At 45.7% G+C, this 21,385-nt stretch overlaps 1 protein-coding gene across 7 annotated transcripts in view; it reads right to left on the bottom strand.

Moving 5' to 3' along the window:
- Positions 1 to 21,385, bottom strand: part of AUTS2 (activator of transcription and developmental regulator AUTS2) — a 771,159-nt gene that overhangs the window by 647,799 nt on the left and 101,975 nt on the right. The window lies entirely within an intron of this gene.

The raw sequence follows: 21,385 nt of genomic DNA, 5'->3' as shown, positions 1-21,385 counted from the left end.
AGGATCTCTGTCTCTGTCCCAGGTGTCACTGAGAGCTCTGTCCCAGCCTGTGCAGGTGTCACTGAGAGCTCTGTGTCTCTGTCCCAGGTGTCACTGAAGGATCTCTGTCTCTGTCCCAGGTGTCATTGAGGGTTCTGTGTGTCTGTCCCAGGTGTCATTGAGGGCTCTGTGTGTGACCCAGCCTGTGCAGGTGTCACTGAGAGCTCTGTGTCTCTGTCCCAGTGTCACTGAGGACCCTCCCTCTGTGTCTGACCCCAGTGTGTGACTGCAGGGCCCCGTAGGGATCCCACTGCCCACACATGGCTGCACACCCATTTCCTGAGCAAATCTCGGATGCAAACACGTTAGGGATGGCATTACTGCACATTTTTGATCAGCAATACATCAGCAGAACATTCTGGCACTGCTGTTAACTCTCCGCTGTGGTTCAGAAACAAATGCTTGAGGACATGTACTGCTGCACTCCTACTGTGTGTACAAGAGACAGCACTGATCCTGCACAGAATGGGACTGGCAGCAATTACAGTGAATATTGAAGGGATGGAACGGGGTTTGTGATGCATTTTCCTGGCTTTTGTAAAACATTTGTTCACCAGATTTGCTAACTCTCAAAATGCAAGCATACACGAGAGGTCTGCTAATCCAGGGAATTAACAAGGTACTGCTTCAACAGATCACAAGACAAGAATGCTCTGTTTCATACAAATGGCTTTAGACAAGCAACCAGTACACCCTATGAACAGCTCACTCATTTTACCTAAGATCTAGAAACATATCAGGTGATCAAAAACAAAACAGAAAAGATTTATGCTTGCAACCTTCTGAAACAAAGGTTCCTGGGTTGGAATTGTTTTCCTCTCCCTCCTGAGCTGTGGTAGTCTGCAAAGACATAACCTTACAGAACAAGAAAATAAGATTTAAGCACATCTGAAATAATAGAGCCCAGTTGCTATCACATTGTGATTATCAGCACTGCTGCCAACAACCCACACTGGAGCCAGAGTCTCTTCAAACACCATAAATTCCAAGCTGCCTTAAAGAACACGCACGCACCTTCATCTATCTCTGAAGCCCTGCAAGGTCAGGGAAGGCTCCTGCTTTGCTGCATACCCAAAGCAAAAACTGTTCAGTGCAAATAAATAAATAAATAAGTAATAGTGATATACTCAGATTTTCTGAATAATTCAAGTCCCATTCTTAACAGTGACAGGAATACAGCAGAGGTTGCTGGCTTGGAGATGCTGAGACAACGCAGTGGTGGGGACAGAGGGTTGATGATCTATAGAAATCTGTCCAAGGTGGGGTTTGGTTGATGAATGGTTCCTTTCCAGGCTGAGCTGTTTGGGTTTTGGATGTTAACAACAGGATTTCCATTCCATACAAAGCATCGCTGCTACATTTTTATGTCCTTTAGCAGATGTATTACAATACACTCTTCCATAATATGTCCTTCCTTGTAAAATCCAAAAATACAGGGCCAAATACCCAGCAGATTTACACACTTCCATGTGGGCACCTGCATGGCTTGCACACATGCACATTTGTGCACATGCACAGACACATGAGGAATTTATTTCCAAATGTAGCCACACGTGCAACTTAAACACTTTTAAAGAGAGGCATCAATTTTTATCACAGAAAAAATATTTTCAGTCAATTAATAGCAAAAGGCCTTTTCCTGCAGTAGAGAACACAGCACTATAGGAAAATCTGTAATTCCAATATTGCAATTCCCAGCACTGACCATTCAGTCACACTGAAAGCTTGACACAGCAACTGAGCCAACAAAGGAGTCCCACGAGCCCATTCATGACACAGCATTTAAGACACAAATCTTTGAGTGGACACTTCACCAAACAGTGCACCAAAAATTATTAAAAAAAAAAACCAAAAAAAAAACAAGAAAAAGACAGGAAGTGTCCCTACAGTCATTAAAATCTGATGTAACAGTACATAATTCCATCCTCACTCAACACCTAAAACCGGAAGGCAACCTCGAAAACCCTTCAACCTGTGAAACAATAAGGATGCAGAATAATGAGCTCTTCCAAAACAAAAATCATATCTGCTTTCCCCAGCAATTCTTCCTCCACAAATGCAGTGATACTGTGCCTAATCCTGCTGTTGACCAGGAGACTGGATTGCTGTTGGTGGCTGGCTTGTCCTGCAGCTCCAGCCCGATGGCAGCAGTCCCTTGGGCAGCTGCTCCCTGGTCCAGCTGCTCCCCAGGGCTGGGGCTGCACACACCCACACCCAAGCACTCCTTTGGTTTTGTCTCCAGGGCTCATTATCATTAATTATGACTCACAAACCAGAAAGAAGCCATGCAAACTGAATTCACAGGGCTCCCAAAGCAGTGCACAGTGCCAGTGTCCAGGCACAGGCTACATCAGTCTGAGCATGTGGACTTGTTAACACAAAGGTGCCCATGTGTTAACAGCACTGAGCTCTCCAAAGCCTTGCTCCTACAGCAGGTTTATGCCAGGACTTCCTTAGCACTTTCCTCATCCTACTGCAACTCCAGTAGCCTTCTGTACCTGAAGATACCTGTTTGCCTCTTGAACCTTCACCTTGCCTCCTGATGAGGTGGGGAATCAGCTACTCACAAATCCCTCTTTCTAACCTCCACTGAGTACTGCTGTTAACCAATAAGAGAGCAGGAATGGAAAGTGGTTTTTTAAGTACACTATTCACATAAGCCTAGTTTTTGCTGAAAGAGCACCAAAAATAAACCCCTCAAGAATCCAGTCTCTCATATTCTCACAGCTTATACCTCCACTCAGCTTCAGTAAGCCAGGAACAATATTGCATGCCCAGACTCTGTATCACTGGGATCACTGGGGCTTGAGTAAAGCAGAGATTTAGCCAGCACCTACTTAATTACAAATTCATTTAATTTCTCTATACCCCCTCCACAAATAAGCCTTACAACATTGTGAGCCAATCAAGCTAGGCACTAGTAAAATATTTTTTTAAAAAACCCTTAAATCTAATAGAAGATTACTGCACTCAACCATAGAAACAATTTTAAGCCTAAATTTGGCAAGACGCATTAGTTTTATATGGAGCTAAATTATTTCCAAGTGTCCAGGAAATACAATTCAGTAATTACAGCTATATTAGCTGGATGCAAATGAAGAAAGAAGCAGAGCTTATTTACCACCAGGGTGAATCACCCTGGCCATCCTCCAGAGCCCAGCCCTGCTGCAAGGACAGGCTTTGCTGAAGACTGACCCAAATCCAAGAAGCAAAGTGCTCATAGCTGATGGTGACAAGGACTTGAAGCCTTGTGAGTACTGACACGGGGACATATTTGTAAGGTACCAACACTCAAGGAGGCCCAGCTTTGGAGCAGCTCAAGTCTCTCTCTCTAGCACTAACAGAGAGGTTTGATTTTCCAAGGGGCTCGGACCCCAGCACTTGTGGTGTGGTGGTGCTGACCATGCTGACCGAGGAGCCAGGCCCCAGGTGAAGACACAGGGCCCCAAACCCTTCTGTGTATCCGAGGGGAGAACACCTCTCTCCCCTGACCACAGTCCTTGCTCAAACCCCCAGTGCAGAAAGCACCATGCTTGGATTGCCACCAGCTCCAGTGCCCAGAGCCCCCAGACCATCCCCACGCTGGGACTTCTCTCAGGATGTGCTCAGGGCACAAGTTTTACAAGACATTTTCCTCCTGGCTGAAAACAGAGCTGACATGAAGTGAAATGAAGCTAAAGCCTATTATCTGAACACCTTACAAGTGAAAACCTGGAAGCCAAGCAGGAGGCAAAATAACCTCTGCTCCCCATCACGCTGCTCTAAAAAGCTGCACTCAGCTGACAGCAGAAATGGATTTGATAATGCAGCAAGGGAAAAATGCAGCGTGGGACAGCATCTCCAGTTCAGCATTCTCCACCCCCACATTTTCCACAATAATTAATAACCAAAGCTGTTAATGTTTAAATGATCCACGCTTTCCAGTGCAGTCAGCAATGTCTCCAGAGGCTTTCCACTGGGACTAACACTATTAACTGTATGGATGCCTGAGGATACAAGCTGTTTAATGGATGAAAGGACAATTCTATACTGTATCCAAACATTTAGGAACTTTTCTTTTAAAGCTGAACTGGTTTAATAAAGCATTTAGGGTTCCCAAGTGCTGCATAAACATCCAGGTACTCCAGGGTAAAAGGAAAACAAAGTTTTTCCCAACCCTCAAGTGCTAATAGCCGTTATATTGCTCTTCCCCATTCCAATGGGGCCAGAACATCCAACCTACTTCCAGTCTTCCCAGCAAATGGCTGTCCAGGGAGAGCAGGCAGGGATCAGCCACCCCCAGGAAAGCTGAGCAAAAGGCAGGGAGAACTTTCCCTGGTTTCTCACAGCACCAGAAACTAAAACATCACTCCCAAACATGGCTCCAGGACTCTGCGTTTTGTTTATTTGCTCAAGTCCTTGGGAACCTCTGCAGTTACCAACGCACTTCTCAGCAGTTAGGGCAAGAATGTATTTTAGCATGGAATTACAATCATGATAATCACCAGGTTTTCCTGCCCTGCCTTTTCTGTAACCCCTCCCCGCCCATTCCCCCACCCCAGGATTAACACAGACACAGGAAACTTTTAAGACCAAAGCAATTTCTCAATTTCTTTTTTTTTTTTTCTTAAGCTTAATTTTCAAAGAGCCAGGAGTACTGAAGTTCATCCTGCCTGTGTGTGTTTCCCTATGTGTCCCCCTTCTAATAACTTTTGAAACCCACTAATTCCAAGTCAATATGACAGCAGGGCAGAGGTCTCCACAGTGCCAAGTTCCCAGAGGTTCAGTGAGGAGCCTGCAGCTGTGCAGGGAAAGGCGCCTGGCTTCTCTCACCTCCCACCACGGGGAAGGCTGGCTGTTAGCTCACACCTCATTAGACAGCACAAACCCACAGAGGAAATCAATTACCAGATAAAAGTCCATCGGAAACCAGCCTTCAATCATCCTGCTGCTCATGCAACTACTTGACTCATAATTCTTCTGACAGCCTGATAACAAGGGCTGCCCTGGCCCCTCCTTGGGCAGCACAGAGTAAATACATCAAGACCCACAAACCTCCTGCACCACCTCAGGCTCACCCATGGCCTTGCACTGACAGGGAGCAAGGGCAAAGCATCATTAAAATGGTCACCAGGTGCCATCAAGAACTCAGGGACTTGAAGGATGTTTTGTAACGGGATGGATTTAGAGCCACAAGACTGATTGTAGACATGCACCAAAGGATGGATGTTTCTCCTATCAGGCCAAGTTCCACCCATTCAAACCAATACCTTGGAAACACTGAACTCCTCCTAACATTCTGGTTCCTCATTCCTTTTCTTTGTTGGTGCAGATACCAGGGATGTAGCTGACATCCCTACTTCATGTCTGCTCTCCCAGGCCTTGTAGGAAGACACCTGGACACTGCAGCCTGTCCACTGTTGAGGCTCCCCACCTCAGCACCCACGAGCTGAGCTCCACTCACTGCAGGCTGATTTCTCTAAGCAGCATCAGCTACACTTGCCCAAAGGATTTAGAACAAAACAAAAACCAGCAAAAAGCAAAATAACTTTAAGTGCCTTACTAACAGCTGGGCTCTTTCTTTTTCCACTTAGGGACTCATTTCTCTAAAACAGAGGCTTCATTCTTCAACGTAAGACTTCAAATACATGGAAAATCTGAACCAGACCTATCACACCAGGCTACAGTTTCCAGCAGAATAGTTTAATGGGCTCGTTGAAAGCATTCTTCAAATGTTTCATTCCTGCCATTCCTTTCCCTTCATGGTTCTTCTTTATGGACAGATGCATGGGAAATGGGGTAAAATTGGGTCCACAAGGATCAAGGAAGTATGCCCAAGTATGTCATGTGTTCTGAGTGCTATTGGCAGTGCTGCAGATTGATTTATTTATGGTTTTTGTGACAGACATGGCACTTGCTGTGCAAGCAGACAAACCTAGACTAGCTGCCAATGAGCTGGGACTAAGTGAGCTGGTTCAAGGGCTGTCAGCTGGACTGGCCATGTGGGCTGTGAGCTCCACAGCTCATGGATAACTTGTGTACCTCTATACAAGCTATGGAGACAACAGTGACTGCCACTGTATCTCTGTGGAGCAGCTAGAGGGTGCGTCTCCCTAGAAAGGTAATAACTGGGAGGTAAAACTTGGCAAATGCCTTCTCTAGTTAGGAGGGCAGGCAGCTTCTCTGGACAGCCAGCAAAATTTGCCTGCACTCCCACCAACTTCTCCAGGGTTTGTGTAGCATTTGTGTATGTATAATGTACATCTGTGTAGCTATAAGGCATGGACAATCTTTATCTTTCAGGCTGAAAGCTTGAAACCATCCATTTCCTTCCCAACTTCCCACAAGAACAACTCTTTGGGAGCACACTAGGAACAACAAAGTTTCAAGCAGACAAATGTCTGCAGGGTGCCAGTAACTTGAATCCCAAGTCTTGGGCATCTCTCCCCACATTTACAGTTCACAGTTGTCCTGCCAAAGAGCATAAGTGTCATCATCAGAGAAGGTCTCATGAACAAGCACTACTACAGTGCAAAAGTTTTCTTTATAGGCATTACCTAGAAATTATTCTGATTTGTGCACCACTATTAGTAACTATGAACTCAATTCTTCTGCTCTTCAGCAGTGAAGACTCTGGCACTGAGCCATCATTTATACAGAAAGAAGCTCAGGAGTTGCTAAATGTGAAATCTGGAGATTCTATAGCAGGGGAGGTTCTGCTTACATGGTGACAAACTGCATGAGCTCAGCACAAAACGATGAGGTTGGGATTTAGAAATTACTTCAGCTTTAAGAGTGCTCTGCCTTAGCAAATCCAAGTCAGACTCTCAACCTTGCAGTGTCGTTTTTGTGTGGTTCCATGTGTATTCACATCAAAGGACATGCCCAGGTGGGGAAAGGAGAGAACAACTGAGGTGGGGAGGACAGGAGAGGAACAGCCACACACAGGTGGAGAATCTGGAGCTGAAATACATTACAGTCTGGAGAAATAATCTCGTATAACTGGTAGTACAAATTGGCTTTAAGAGACAACTCAGCTGGCACATGTATTCCCTGCTGAACAGTGATACCTATTCAAATGATCAAAACTTGTCAGTTCTTAAATTCAGGATAAATCCCAGACCTCAGAAACAGGCAAATGGAGAAAAAAAAAAAAAAGTTCAAAAGCAGTAAGACAGCAAATGTTACTCTCAGGACCAATCTCTCTGATATGCCTCAAGCTTGCTAACAGCATTCTAATGCCACAGGCACGTTACTTTCCTTTGCCCTCATATTTTATTTCACTGAAGCCCTGTCCTAATAACTGATTACCAAATACCAAACAAGCTGTAGTGTTATCGTGCTAGCTGGTGAAATATTTCGGTCCATTTAAGTGCCAAGCAAAAATGAGTCTGAATATATGGGCTGTAGCAGGCAGAAATACGAATTTTGCATTCAGAGACAGGAATATCCTATTGAGGCCCATTCCTCACTCCCAGAAAGTGTTCATGCCCTCTCACCAGATCAATGCAAAGCAGGTGCTGTTGCCATAGGATAAAATGCCTCCTTCACATTTAATATGGAAATTACCTTTCCTCCACCACATTCATAGCAAAGGAGGAGGCTGAGTGCCAGCCGCCATCCTCCAGAAGAACTGCTCACCTATATAAAACACCACAAAAAAGGAGTGCTTGCTATTTTTGTACATCTCAATGGAAATAACTGGCCTAAAATACACCAGATTCCTCACAACCATTGCAACATCATCCTTTCCAATCTATGCAGTTTAATTTTTCAGGAATATGTGAACAAGTTAAAAATAACTGCCCAATGGTTTTTATTGGGCCACTGTCCACTGCAAAAATCAAAATCCACACTTTCAGAGCTGTGGCATACACCAGCTTGCTTCAGCTTTTTCTCAGGGCACTCAGACACAGCAACCAATGTCCAGGAGAGACAGCAGTGAGCCCAGCAGCAGCAGCACTGCTGCTCTAACTCAGTTCAGGGCTTCATGTTTCTGCCCTGCTCCACCCAGTGTGCTCACAGCACCTAAGGATATAGGGGGAGTGGAAACAACACACCAAGACAATTTCCACACCACAGAAGCAAAACAGATTTCTTCCCCACCCAAAGGAAAATAAAAAATTGCAAATCTGGCCCTCAATCATTGCTTGCTTCCAGATTGCAAAATGTTCTCTAGGTCTGGCAGTGAAAATCTGAAATAGCCTTCAAACACCAGTTCTTGAGAGATTTCCAGTCCAACTGCTCAGGGTCAGGATAAGCTGGATAAGTTGGATTTAGCCCCAAATGTCTAAATCATGCTCTGAAACAAACATTGTGCCACGGCAGTTGTAACACACCTGCAGGTGTGGATCTTACACCGCTGTGAAGGGCATCATTTCAAGTCCTGTGAAGTGTCAAAAATTTCAGTGCCACAAGCCCCACATTTGTAGCAGCTGCACAACTGGAATCATCAGTGATTCACAGGCTACTGTTCTTTCAGCAGGGCCTCTCTGTCTTTCGTGTGAGACAGATAGTTAAATTTGACTTTATTTGCATCATGCTTGCCAAGACCTGTGAATTGGGAATTAATAGCTCCCACTGCTCCCACATTGCAGCCAATTTTACTGCATTCACTCCAGCACATATCAATGCACAGAGGTCAGATGCAATTTTAACAAGAACCTCTACTGTTCTATTTATTTTAATACCTTTATTGCACCATCAAATTTCTAATAATTAAGCATATTATAATTACAGTGAATTAAACAGTCTTCTTAAATGTATCCTCCATTATTTCATAATCAATTAAAATTAATAAAGTTGACTGTAAAATCTCATGTCTGGTGTATACTAATGTCTGTTCTCATCATTAACAAAATTCTACTTCCGTAACAGCGAACTACAAAGATTTCTGTACTATCAGAAGGTCTATAATAATCCATTTTCTTTACTGATCCTCTGATACCTCTATCCCTTCCACAGAGTACCATTAATGCATTGGTTTGGCAGACTTCTTGCAAAGCCAGCAGCAGGCCTGGCTGCAGAGGGCTTTAAGGGAGCTGACGTGGCACCAGGTACAAATTGTCCCCATGCCATGGGAGCAGCTCCCAGCTCTGGACAAGCCCTGCTGGGCAGCACATGGGGAGGGATGGGATCCTGGGAGCACAGTGGCCTGCTTCCCTTTCCACTCCAGATTCCCCACAGCAGAGAGAGCTCCCAGGAAAGCAGCACTTTCCCAGCTACATCCTCCTCAGGGTGTCATGCACTCTCTGATTTCCCCATTTTCCATTACCTCCAGCCTTTGAGCTTTCACAGCTGCTCAGCCATCTCCACTCCAGCCCTGGCAGCTCGGCTGCCTTATAGCTGGGTGTTTCCTTGGCAATTATATCTCTTCAGTTGCTGAAAGCATCAGAAAATGACCCCAAAAGACCTCCTTTCTCTGTAAGAGCAAAAGGGAGCTGGTGGAATCACAGAGGTAATACAATTTTCAGTGTTAAGTACATTAGCTCATGGAACTTCTTGCCACAGAGTCATCCCAGGGCAAACAGTTTGACAACCACTCGGTGTCTGTTCTGCACAGCTCAGTACCAGCAGCAGAGAAAGCAACAGGAACAAATGTCACCCACTGGATGAGTCTTGCCTTTTCCTATTTTGGGGTTATTCTGAGAGAGAAGTATCTAGAAAATTAACTGCCAGGAAAAATGATGCTGTGATCTCTGGGAAACCAGAGTTACAAGGTGAGGACTCATTTCTCTGACCGCCCAGGCAGAATGTGCTTGCCAAGGGAAGTCTGCATGGTCTCACTGCAGAGATGATGCATCAAGGTCTTCAAGAAAATGAAGAGGCACTCTATAAAACATCACCTCAAGCCCCAGAATTCCTGCAAGGCTTGAGGATGGAGCTAACAAGAACTCTCCTCCCACTGAATTTCCCTGAGAGCAACTTAGGGTATTAATTACACAAATCAAAGCTGACTTGCTAAACTTTGTGACTAAGAGAACATAGAACTGCGCTGTACTCACTGCATTTTGGTTTTGTCATCCAGTTTGGTTTCTCTGTCCTTGAGCTTCCTTCACTGCTTTTCTGTTTGAGGGGTAGTGGGTGTATTTTGGCTGGGGAATTCCCCTGGCTAAGCAGAGAAGAATCCTTTTGGTCCATGTTTCTGCAGCTCCTGACAGAGCAGCTCCCCTGACCCTGATGTAAGCAGCTCAGGTGTAACTTCTGCAGTGCAAAGCACAATGTGATTAGGGGCTCCTTGAAACCATCTGATTTTCCTAAGCATCTCAGGGCACTGGAGCAAAAGGCTGGATGTGCCTGGTATCACTCCTCAGTGTGCCTCCTCAGCTAATGGCAGCCACTTCCATGATGACACAGTGCAGATTGCAGGCCCTTTTAGCACTTGTCAGGCTGCCTTGCTCCGAGCCTCCGCCTGCCTCTCTCTTCCTGACATGGCTCTGCACTGCAATGTTCTTTTCTCTGGCAGCTTTGGAGCGTGATTGGAGCTGCTACCCATCGCAGTCAATGAGTGTGAACTTCCTTGTGCCACGGGGCTCTCCACAAGTGCCTCGGCGTGGGAGGTGGCACTTGTCACACTGCCAGCTCTGCTGCAGAGCCCAGCTCGGGCACGCTGCTCCACGGCAGGGACTGCTCTGGCTGAGCCCTGCTCCCTGCAGCAGGGAAAAAAACCCAGTTACATCACAGGGATCTCACAGAGAAGGCGATCTGCTTACTCAGAGCAAGCCTTTTATTTTTAGCCTGCTTGGAGGAGGCAGTGGCTGTATAAATAAAGGCTGCTCCGAGTCTGAGTAAGCACGGTGCCTGCGCGGCTGCTGTCAGCACGAGGAGTGAACAATCCCGGAGCCAGGGCTGCAGTGGGAGTCCACAGCGAAGGCAGGCTCTGTGTGCAGCACAGAGCCCTGGGAATGCTGGAAATCTCACTGGAAATGCTCAGCTCCAGAGCCAGACAGCACCAGCAGCACAGCGCGTGGCCACAGGGGCTCTTTTCCTGCACAGCCAGCACCCAGGGACTGCTGCTTTCAAGGAAAGAAATAAAACCACCACAGCCCTACACAACAGGATCCCAGAAGAGCCTTCAGGTGCTTCCTCTTGGCAAAACACACACTCATGAAGCCTTTACAGCCTGGAGCAACAAAATCATCCTTGTAGGTAGTCCTCTCCAGCAGGACATTCACAATCAACCAGTTTGGAGACACCTGAGAAATGCTGCTGGACTCCAAGCTGCTGGGAGGAGGGCAGGGCTTGTACCTTGGGGGGTTATAAATTATTATCTTTGACACCCTCAGCAAATTTTCTGCTGCTTGTTGATACATTTCCTTGCATCCTTTCTGCAGCAAGAGGTCTACCCATTCTTCAGCACTTCTGTAAGCTGTGGAGTAATAACCAGCCCAGGGTAGAGCAGGCTGGGTTCTAACTAAACACTCGCTATTTCATCTACTTTCCCAAAGAACAAATACATAAAGTAGCTGGAAACATCATCCCTGACTGCAGTTACATGCCATATGCCTTGCAGTTAATCCTGAGCACACCAACACCAACATTTCCCATTTATGGGCTTAGACTTCTTTTTTTCTCTCCCTCACCCTCCCTGCAAAAGCTCCATCCTTCCAAGCAGCTCTCCCAGCTGAACAGGCCCTGAAACAGCCCATCTCTGCTCTCCATCCAAATGGGCACAGCTCACTGTTTAAAGCCTCATAGTTCTTCTGAGCTCAATATTATTTGAAAGTGATAAATAAATTCATTGTTCTCAAAATGTGCAGGCTTAGGAGAATTTGTGATGCTGAGGAAGATCCCCATCAGGCAGGGACATGACAGCTTGTTGCACGTCCTGCTGCTGCTGGTGCTCTCAGCCCTCCTGCTCCTGGCACACAGTATCTGTGTCCTGCAGATTTCTGTCACAGCCCTTGCAAAGTTACTTTCCAATGTGACAGCTTGCTTTTAGTGGATTTTTAAATCACTGGCTAATCCTTCTAGCTGTATTTAGTTAATCTGGAAACAAGGAAAGACAAGGATTGGGTCTTGCTGCATGTCCAGCAAGCTCCATGGTACGTGCAATTCAAACAGCCAGAGATGTTTTTTCCTTCACAGCCAGTGCAGTTCTTCACTCTGCATTAATGGGAATTAGGAGCTCTCATACATGTACTTGATGTGTACCCTAACACATGCTTCAAATCTAATGACAGCAAGGCTCCAGTTGGAAACTCTTTCAAGAGAATCATTAAGTACATGTATAAATCTTGTTAAGAGTCAAGCCCATGTTTTGAACTCTAGCCACTGATGGTTCAAATCCAAAATTACAGCAATTCAAGCTTCCTTAAAAGGAAAAAAAAACTGCAATAAAATTAATGAACACTTGTGTTTACATTTCTGTTGGTGCATTTCAGCAAGTAAGATTATATCCACATATTCAGAAGTCAGAGACACATTCCTCATAACTCTCTCAGCTCAGGACTGCCTTACAGGCTGGGCTTTTGTGCTCAGCTCTGCACTCAGTTTGTAAAATCCTGTGCACCCCTTACTTGGAGTCACACTAACAGCAGCTTCAGAGGAGACACAGATAAGCAGAGCCAGAGAGAGAGAAAGCAGCATGAGATGTGTCACCATCATCTCGAGATGTCCATCCAGAAGCTCTGAGCTTGGCTGTGCACATTTGGTGGTGGTGCAAGAGAAGGTGGCTGTCCCTATGCTACCAGGTGAGACCACCAGAGCTACTCCAAAATAAAACCACATCCCAAAAGCATCTAAATATCCACACAACTCTTCCTGCTCTGCTATTTTCTGGCACCATAAAAAAAGGTGGAGTTCCAAAAACCACTGTCCATCTGGGAATACTCTTTATGACTTCTCACTACATAGTATTTTATCCCACAAGGTTCTGCATGCAGAGATTGCTATCAGATTTGTGTCCCAGAGAAATCAGTGTCCCCTGTCCTCCTTTCAAACTTTCACTCTATCTTCTGTAATGGTGAAGAGGTGAGGTGTGAAAACCTTCCAGTCCTCTTCCCCAGCCCAGTGCTCCTCACAAGCCTTCTGCCCCTCAGCTGCACATGCCCCTGCCAAAATGTGGAGGTGCTGATGGCAATGTGAAGGTGCTTTGTGTGCCAACAAGTCTGCTCTCCCCAGTGACACTTCAGACTGCTGGCCAGCTGCTTGGCTGCATCTGGGGCAGCTCCAATGTACACCTCATGGCCTCAAGGTTGATAATATCTGAACTAGGTGTCCCCTACTCAGAGCAATGGAGGAAAAGGCAGAATTAATGACTGCCTGCAGGAATTATTCAGAACTCATTGGCATTCCAGAAGGAAACATGTCAAGCAATTGAGATCCAGAAAGAATATAAATATTCTGTTATTTATTCACAAACTATTTGTTCATTCTTCCAACACTAAAGTACATGAGACAGAGCAAAGCATTCTATGCCTGACATAGATAATTTCTGTTTCTTAAAGTGCCTCTTTCCCTGCAAACACTAAGGCAAATACACTAATAGAAGTTAAATCTATTATCATAAACTTTATTAGAAAGAGGTCCTGAACTCTTGGGATGGGACACTTTTAAATATAGTTGAAAATATATCCTTGTTTGGCAGAAACTCAGTTTTCACTTCTTACCAACCAACATCAGAACTGAATTTATGCCTCAGTTAGTTCAAACATTGGACAGAGAATGAGGCAGGGCTGCATGATGAAGATAAAATGCTGGCTTGGCTGAAGCTAATGGCAGCATGCCCACCAGCTCCCAGGGAGCTCCCGGCTCCCGGAATCGCAGCGGAAGCCGAGGAGCTCCTTCCCAGGGATGCTGTGCAGTGTGTGAGGAGCACCCTGGTGCTCATCCCTCATTCACCACAGGGCTTCAGGACACATGAGGAGAAGGAAAAGCTTTGAGAGGATGAGAAGTGTTTTCTTAGTTGTGCATTACAGTGCCATTTGGGAAAGTCGTGTTCCTGCCTGTCGCAATCTCCCTGCGTAAACTTGGGACGCTCACTCAACGCCTTTTCCCTTTTCTGGACTTGTAAAATGCTCAGGAAAGGCAGAAGTTCCCTGCACAGCAGTGCAGTGGTGGTGAGTCAGCAAAGAATGGCATCCAGCTGAGTGGAATGAAACCAGGATGGGGGCTAGACATTCCTGTTGGAAATCCCCTCACCTGAGATTAGCCAGCTCCTGCTGCCAAGGGAGAGAGGCATCTTCACACAGGATTCAGCTCGCCTGCATCCCCAGATGAGAGTCACCTTCCCCAAGTCCTCAGCCACACAGGGACTCCAGCCTTTCAACAACTGAAGTGAGGCAATTAAACCCCCCCTCAATAACAAGAAACAGAACTACTTTCTGGTCCCCAACACACAAAATGTGTTCAAAGCCTTTAGAGCTGCTCTTTCACCTGCTGGCTCAGGGTCCAGCACTGAGTTCCTTGGATCAAGTCACAAACTTGGCATGGACACAACATGATGGGGCCACATAATAAAACTAAACTTGTGTCCTCTGTGCACAAAGCTCTAACTAAGAGACCTCAACTTTCCCCTCCTTGCCCTGCAGGGCCTGGCTTTGCACCTCAACGGTCTTGAAAATGAAAAAGGTGTCTTTATTTTTGTTTTCCCAAGAGAATTGTTTTTAAAATTGCACTTTTCACATGTGAAGGTTTTTAGTAGCATGACCTCCATTATTAATCAGAACAGAATGCAAAACATCTTAAAGCAATCCTTCGAAATGGCAATGTTTATCTATTCAAAGAAGCAATTAGGGAAGCTCTGAGTTCTGAAAGCACTGAATACTATTTCCAGTTAAATGCAAGGACATTCATTACAACTGTCATTGTCTCAGGGAGGATTGGAGCTAATACCATTGGAGTAACAAACCTGTTCTGTGCATATTCCCAAAGTCACCTCTCAGCCCTGCAGTCCTTGGCTCCCCTCCAGCCTCACCCCAAAACTACAAACACCCAGGTGTCTCTGTGCCATCACAAGAACATTCACTGAACTTCCCTGTTTATGATTTTATCTCCCTCCTAATTACAGCTGAAATAACATAATAAGGTTTGTGCTCCCTGTTTGAGTCTGATATATTTAATAGATTTTTCAATATTGGTTTATCCAGCTATGTCAAAATGACAGCCCCACTTAATGTTAATCAGAGGTTGCGTGTGAGCATCAGCGTTGAGCTCTGCACAGCTCAATGGAATTATCAGAGTTGCGAGACACCGTCGATATGTTTTGATCTCTGTGTCAAATGAATTTGGTTACTTGTTAATTTTTTCCCTTTATGTTTCACTGCTGTTTAATTGTTTTGTCATCTGTGTGTACTGTGCTCTGTCTAATTGCAATATTGGATGTTCAGACAAATCAGAGGGCACGGAGTGACATTCATTGTCACTGAAAATCAGGTGTTTTTCTCGTTACCTACATACCAGCAGCACACACTGTGTGTATGCCTGGAAAGCCCAGCTCCAGCTTCCAAGGAGCTGTTAAAAATCATTCTGACAGTTCTCCAGCATCACTCAGCTACCAAAAAATACTGTTAAACAACCCACAGGGCTTTGGCATGAAATGGTGAGAACTACTTGAACGTCAACCACTATTTAGCCAGCCTGAGAACCCCACTGTGCACACAAGTCAGGGGTACAGGGGAAAAGAATTTGAGTTCTTGTACAGAGCTCACCAAGCCCACCTTTCCCTGCTCAAAACACAGGATCAGACATAAAGGGCTGGAAGGAATCTCCCCTTCCCAGGCCCAGCTCCCTGCAGCCCATGAGTGCAGCCCAGCTATGGTATCCCCCAAACAGCAGTCCTCATGTCTTAGAAATAAAGGATGACCAGCATGGAAAATCCCCTGACCCACTCATTAAATGTTATTGCCTATTCTAATTGCACCAAACCAGTTCCCATTCTCCAAGGACTTTAATTAGAGCATGATGGTCTCCCTAAGAACCCACATGCAGTGTAAATCCCAAGAACAGTGCCATGGGGTGACCATAATTTTTCCATCTCAAAATTAAAACTCTCCAGCAAAGCTGACTTTGTTTTAAAGAAATTACTTTTTTTTCTAGTGGCAGAGAAACATGGAATCACAGAATTGATTAGGTTGGAAAACACTTCTCAGATCATCAAGTCCAGCTGTTCCTCCAGCACTGCCAGGCTCAGCAATAACCCATGTCCCCAAGTGCCACATTTACATGTCTTGTACATGATACTTACTAAGGTCACTATCAGAAAGCAAAATCAGGCCTACATTTAGATCCCTATTTTATCAAAACCCAACATGTAGAAATGGATTCAGAGCTGGTAGCACAGAGATCCAGCCACCCAGCATCCAGGAGTCAGCATCTGGATGCAAACACCATTGGCATTTTCATCCCAATACTCCAAATTGGGGCCATCACACAATAGATTATAATTTAACATAAACAAAGCAGCAGCAGAGGAAGCTGCAGACAAAGCAGCTGAAAGACTCCTGTTTGATCCATGTCACTGTCAGAATCTTTGAAAAGTGTCAGGCAAGCCAACACATAGTCTATCCATCATAAGACTCTCTGTGATTGACTGACAGATCATACAAAGCACTTGCAGTTAACTTGGGTTTAAAATATCATCAGTGGATTCTTAAAACTCATCTACTATGGTCTGCATGGCTAATAGTTTTAGAGAACCAAATACTTGCAAATATATAAGTATATACTTACATACTTGCCCCTGATATTCAAATGAAATCATAATTTGAATGCAATATCTGAATGTATCTGAAAGGCCAAAGCACACAGATTGGGGTCAGTTATCAGAAATACATCAATAATTTTATTTACTCCTCTAGGTCTGAGATGTAGGAAGCTTCCTGGGGCAAAAGAGGCAGAAAATTAGTCAGATGGATTTGGGGGTCGCATGTTTTCTTCCCTAATTCCAATAATCAGCATATCTATTGCCTTGACATCTGCTTTTCAAATGTTCACTGAACACACAAATCACTTTTCTCACATGTTGCAACCCAAACAAGCCTTTCTGTCACAACCCACTCCAGCAAAAATCTGTGAGTCCAGCAAAAGCCAGAGTTGAAGGATCATGTTCAGAAAGCTCACTAGGAGCTGCTAGGCTGTCCTGCTTTCAAACCCAGGCCTTCAAACAAGTTGGTCTCAGAGTAAATTCAGATATTTGGAATTCAGAGAATGCTATGAGGCTATTTATGGGAATAACACCACCAACATGAATAAACAGGACCAGATCTCAGATGAGAAAACTAAATTACATTTTAATTGAGTAGCCTCTGTCGTGATCTTCCAAAATCATGGTGGGAGGAGGGGAACTCAACTTGAATTGCCCTTTAAAAGCCTCAGTTCTTGGAAAATTTTGAGCTGGATTCTGTGAGATTTAAGCCAGCCACCAGTGCTCAAACTGGACAGTTCAAAACAAAGAGACACTTCTTAAGCCACCAGCCCTGAGACTCTACTCCAAGAGCTTTATTCTTATGCATGGCTCAGTTGAAGCCAAATCCCAAACTGTTATCAGCAGCTCTCACAAGGTTTTACTGTTTTGCTAAATCACCCTTTAGACTCTTCCTCCACCCCATCAGGCAGTATCTCAGAGCCACATTTGGGGCTCAGCTCTGCACTACACAGCACAGCGATACCCCCAGCAGTGTGCCTGGATGCCAAACAACCAGCCCCACTGCCTCCCCCTGCTACTGCTGCAGAGGACTTTGAGGAAACTGGAGCTCCTGGGATGGTGCTGTGGTTATCAGCTCCTTGCTGGATGTGGTTTGGGCTCCTCACAGAGCTCTGTGTGCTGGGCTGTGCACAGCCAGGGCAGATTAACCCTTCCCTGCCTCACTGCCAGCAACCATGTTTACCTTACTCTTCTCTCACATGTTAACATTTCTTTTTTCCTCCTTAATAAAACAGTGATAGGAACCAATTTTGCTCTGAGAGGAACCAATTTTTTCTGGTTGCTGAAGTGGAATCTGTGTCGACACTGCAGACAGGGAATCAGTCAGTCACAGAATCACAGAATGGCTTGGGTTGGGAGTAAAGCCCATAAAGCCCACCCTGCTTCACCCCCTGCCATGGCAGGGACACCTTCCCCTGTCCCAGGCTGCTCCAAGCCCTGTCTGACCTGGCCTTGGGCACTGCCAGGGATCCAGGGGCAGCCACAGCTGCTCTGGGCACCTGTGCCAGGACCTCACTCCCCTCTCTGGCAAGAATTTCTTCTCCATATCCCACCTAGCCCTGCCCTCTGGCAGTTGGAAGCCATTCCTACTCGTTCTGTCACTTGAGGCCTTTCTAAAAAGGCTCTCTCCATCCTTCTCACAGGTTCCCTTAAGGCATTGGAAGGTAAAAATTAGGTCACCCTGAAGTTTCTCTTCTCCAGGCTGAACAATCCCAAATTTCTCAGCCTTTCCTCCTAGCAGAGGAACTCAGGAATAAAACAGTGCCACTCTGTGAAGCAAAGCACACATGAAATATTGCTCAATCTTTCCCAGATCCAGCTGTAAACCCAGCTTGTAGCAAATCTGTGCTAAATCCTAACCCCTCTCCTGTCCCTTCTCTCCATAGGAATTCCTGCAGCTGAGAACTGTCAGCCTCACCTGCCCTGTCCTGTGAGGGCCAGCCCGAGCCATCCATGGGCCAGCACTGCTCCCTCAGCACCCCAGCACACAAAGCCAGCCTCTCCCTGCCAGATTTTGTGGCCAAGGCCATTTGCAGCCATCAGCACCTGCTGCTGGAGGGTAGGACACAGGGGCTGCTCTCAATCCAACAGAGTCAATAGGATTCTTCTGCCTTGCATGAATAGATTTGGGCTCAGCTGTTAAACAGGTCAACACACTATCAACAATTCCAGGCGCAGCTAAGCGTGGTCCTGTGCTGCTAAGAGGTGTCAAAGCCTGTTCTGGAGAGCTGAAGAGCAACTTCCTCTCCCTGGGAGGCCATGGGGCAGATGGGAACCCACAATACCCCAGCAGATACTTTTTACTGTGCTCCAGAAGGACACAGAGATTAACACAAGTTGCCCGAGGGGACTCAGTAGGTGACCGGTGGTGTCAGGCAAGTTCAGCTGTGCCCCTTCCTCCCCTTGCCTGAGAAGCCCAGGACACACAGGTTCCCATGCCAGGAGCAAGGCCAGGATTAAACATTCCTGAGTGCTTCTGAATCAAAAGGCAGAGAGAGCCCCTCTCTTGTTACTTGGCCTTGTTTTACTCAGGGCCCTTTGTAGGATTTCTCAGAAGATTTAAAACAAAAAGTGTTCACTGAACTTTCTTTTTCCACTGGCTCTTCTGCATTTAATTTAAAGGTTTACCTATTTGTATTTCAAATGGAATTTGAAATGAACACGACTGTATTTAATTCCTTGTTATTACACAGGGAACATCAAGGGACATCAGTGCAGCTCTTGGAGCAGGTTTGCTACCAAGGCAGCCAGCGTGGGCTCATATTGCTCCCAAAGCCCACAGCAGCCACCCAAGGCTCCTGCTCAGCACCAGAGAAGGATCTGGAGATGTGGATGCTGGAAGGAGGGGAGACAGATGGGACACAGAGTTGCAGATGTTGCAAAGCAGCATTTCAATGTTTTTCATTGTCAAAACTGGTACTCACTTCCATTTCCTTGGTTTCCTCACCAAGACAGATCCCACACATTCATATACCTCATGTGCTGCCTCTCCTCCACATCCATCTGAGCTAAACTATCCCTCTTCTTCCAACAGGGCAGTGCCAGACATATCCTTGCCTTCCCAATGAGTATCAGAACTCTGCTTCCTCAAAAAAATTTGTTCCCTTTGGAACAAATCTGATGTTGCAGGAAATTAGGGAGCCCAAATCCAGTCATCACTTATGACAAAATACTGCCAGGCTCCAAAAGCAGCATGGCCTGGCTAAGAGACAATTCTTGCAGCTTAACTGATTATTTTTATTTGCTCTCTTCCCACCTCCTCACCATATCCAGACTGCAACAGGCAATGGCCAGCTGCCCATACCAGTGCCACTGGCAAACACTCATCAGAGCTCTAATTGCTGCCAGTGGTGGAAAAGGGCTGTTAGATCTAATCGTGGCAAGCACTGGGGTACATCAGCCTGAGCTTTATCCTGTTCCTCAATGCCCTGGCTGGGGATCTCTGCTTTTTTTTATATGCAGGGTTATGGTAGTATGTGCCTCAGCTGGTGGCAGTGAGGATTCCTTCCTGCCCAGTCAGTAACAGGTTTTATAGCTCACTGCTGCTGCCCTAACAGGCCACTTATTTTTCCTCATAGATAATCCCACCACTGCATCACTGGGGGCCACAGCACGGGCAGGACAGGGTATCCCCTCTCAAGAGTAAAAGAAATTCTGCTTAGAGGCAAAACTCAGGCTCAAGAGTCACCTCAGCAAGAAAAAGTTTGCCTGGGTGTTTTCATTTCCAGTCTTTAGATTTTTGTAAGTTGGTCTTGCAAGAGGGTGTCTCTGTCTCATTCACCTGGCAGAAGAGCTGCATGCATTTTAGACACTGAAAAGACACATACAGGTACCTTTCTTCATTTACAAGCATAAATAAAACATCCAGAAATTGAAAAGCAAAATATATGTGTAGCTTCTTTCCTGCAGAGTTTATTTTAAAATCTAAGAGTCCTTTTGCTTTAATACTAGAATGCAGAACCACATCTGGGACCTTTAGGGTTAGAGGAAGCACTAAAAACCCACAAGTAATAAACCCAAATCCATAAAAAATGGGTGCTTGAGTGCTCAGATGCTGAGTTTAGTAACAAAGCATTCCTGCTGACCGTGATTCTCCATTCCAACTTTCCCCAAGTCCACTGGACACAGCACACACAGGAAGGGGTTACTCACAGAGATCTCCTTCCCACGCCACTCAGTGGGATGTAATACCCACAGGGACAACACCCATCTGGAAGCTGTTCAGGTTCTGGGGCAACACAAACACCCCTCCTCACCTTTCTTTGCAAACTACCCCCAGGAATTCAAATGCCTTTGATGACCAGCACCCATTTGTTGTAATTAGGGAAAATACCAGCTCCTCCTAAAAAATTATACAGATCACAACCTGTGAACTGAGAATCACTCAGAATCACTGGCAGAAAGAAAATCTGTGATGTGGTTTGAAAACAAACCCCAGATCAACCAAATCCCTTCACCAGAAACGTTTTTCTCTCCCTCCAGCCTGACTAAAGGCTCTTCACACCTTAGAACACTGGGACAGAAGTGAGAAAAATAGGTTCTTTACCCACAGAGATCTGTTAGATGGCAATTTGTGATCTATAAGTGGGAGGGCTTTGGTCTTCAAGGCAGTTTCATGCCTCCTGCCCAAATTTCCTTTGTGAGGTCAGGGAGTCACTGCAGACCTAACCTGTTCCCACAGGCAGGGCCTGAGCCAGCAGTGGGGAAATGCTGCCACACACA

The sequence above is a fragment of the Lonchura striata genome, chromosome 19, assembly GCF_050655825.1.
Source record: "Lonchura striata isolate lonStrDom1 chromosome 19, ASM5065582v1, whole genome shotgun sequence".
In the NCBI taxonomy this organism is placed as follows: Eukaryota; Metazoa; Chordata; class Aves; order Passeriformes; family Estrildidae; genus Lonchura; species Lonchura striata.
This window is presented reverse-complemented; position numbering and strand designations above follow the sequence as displayed.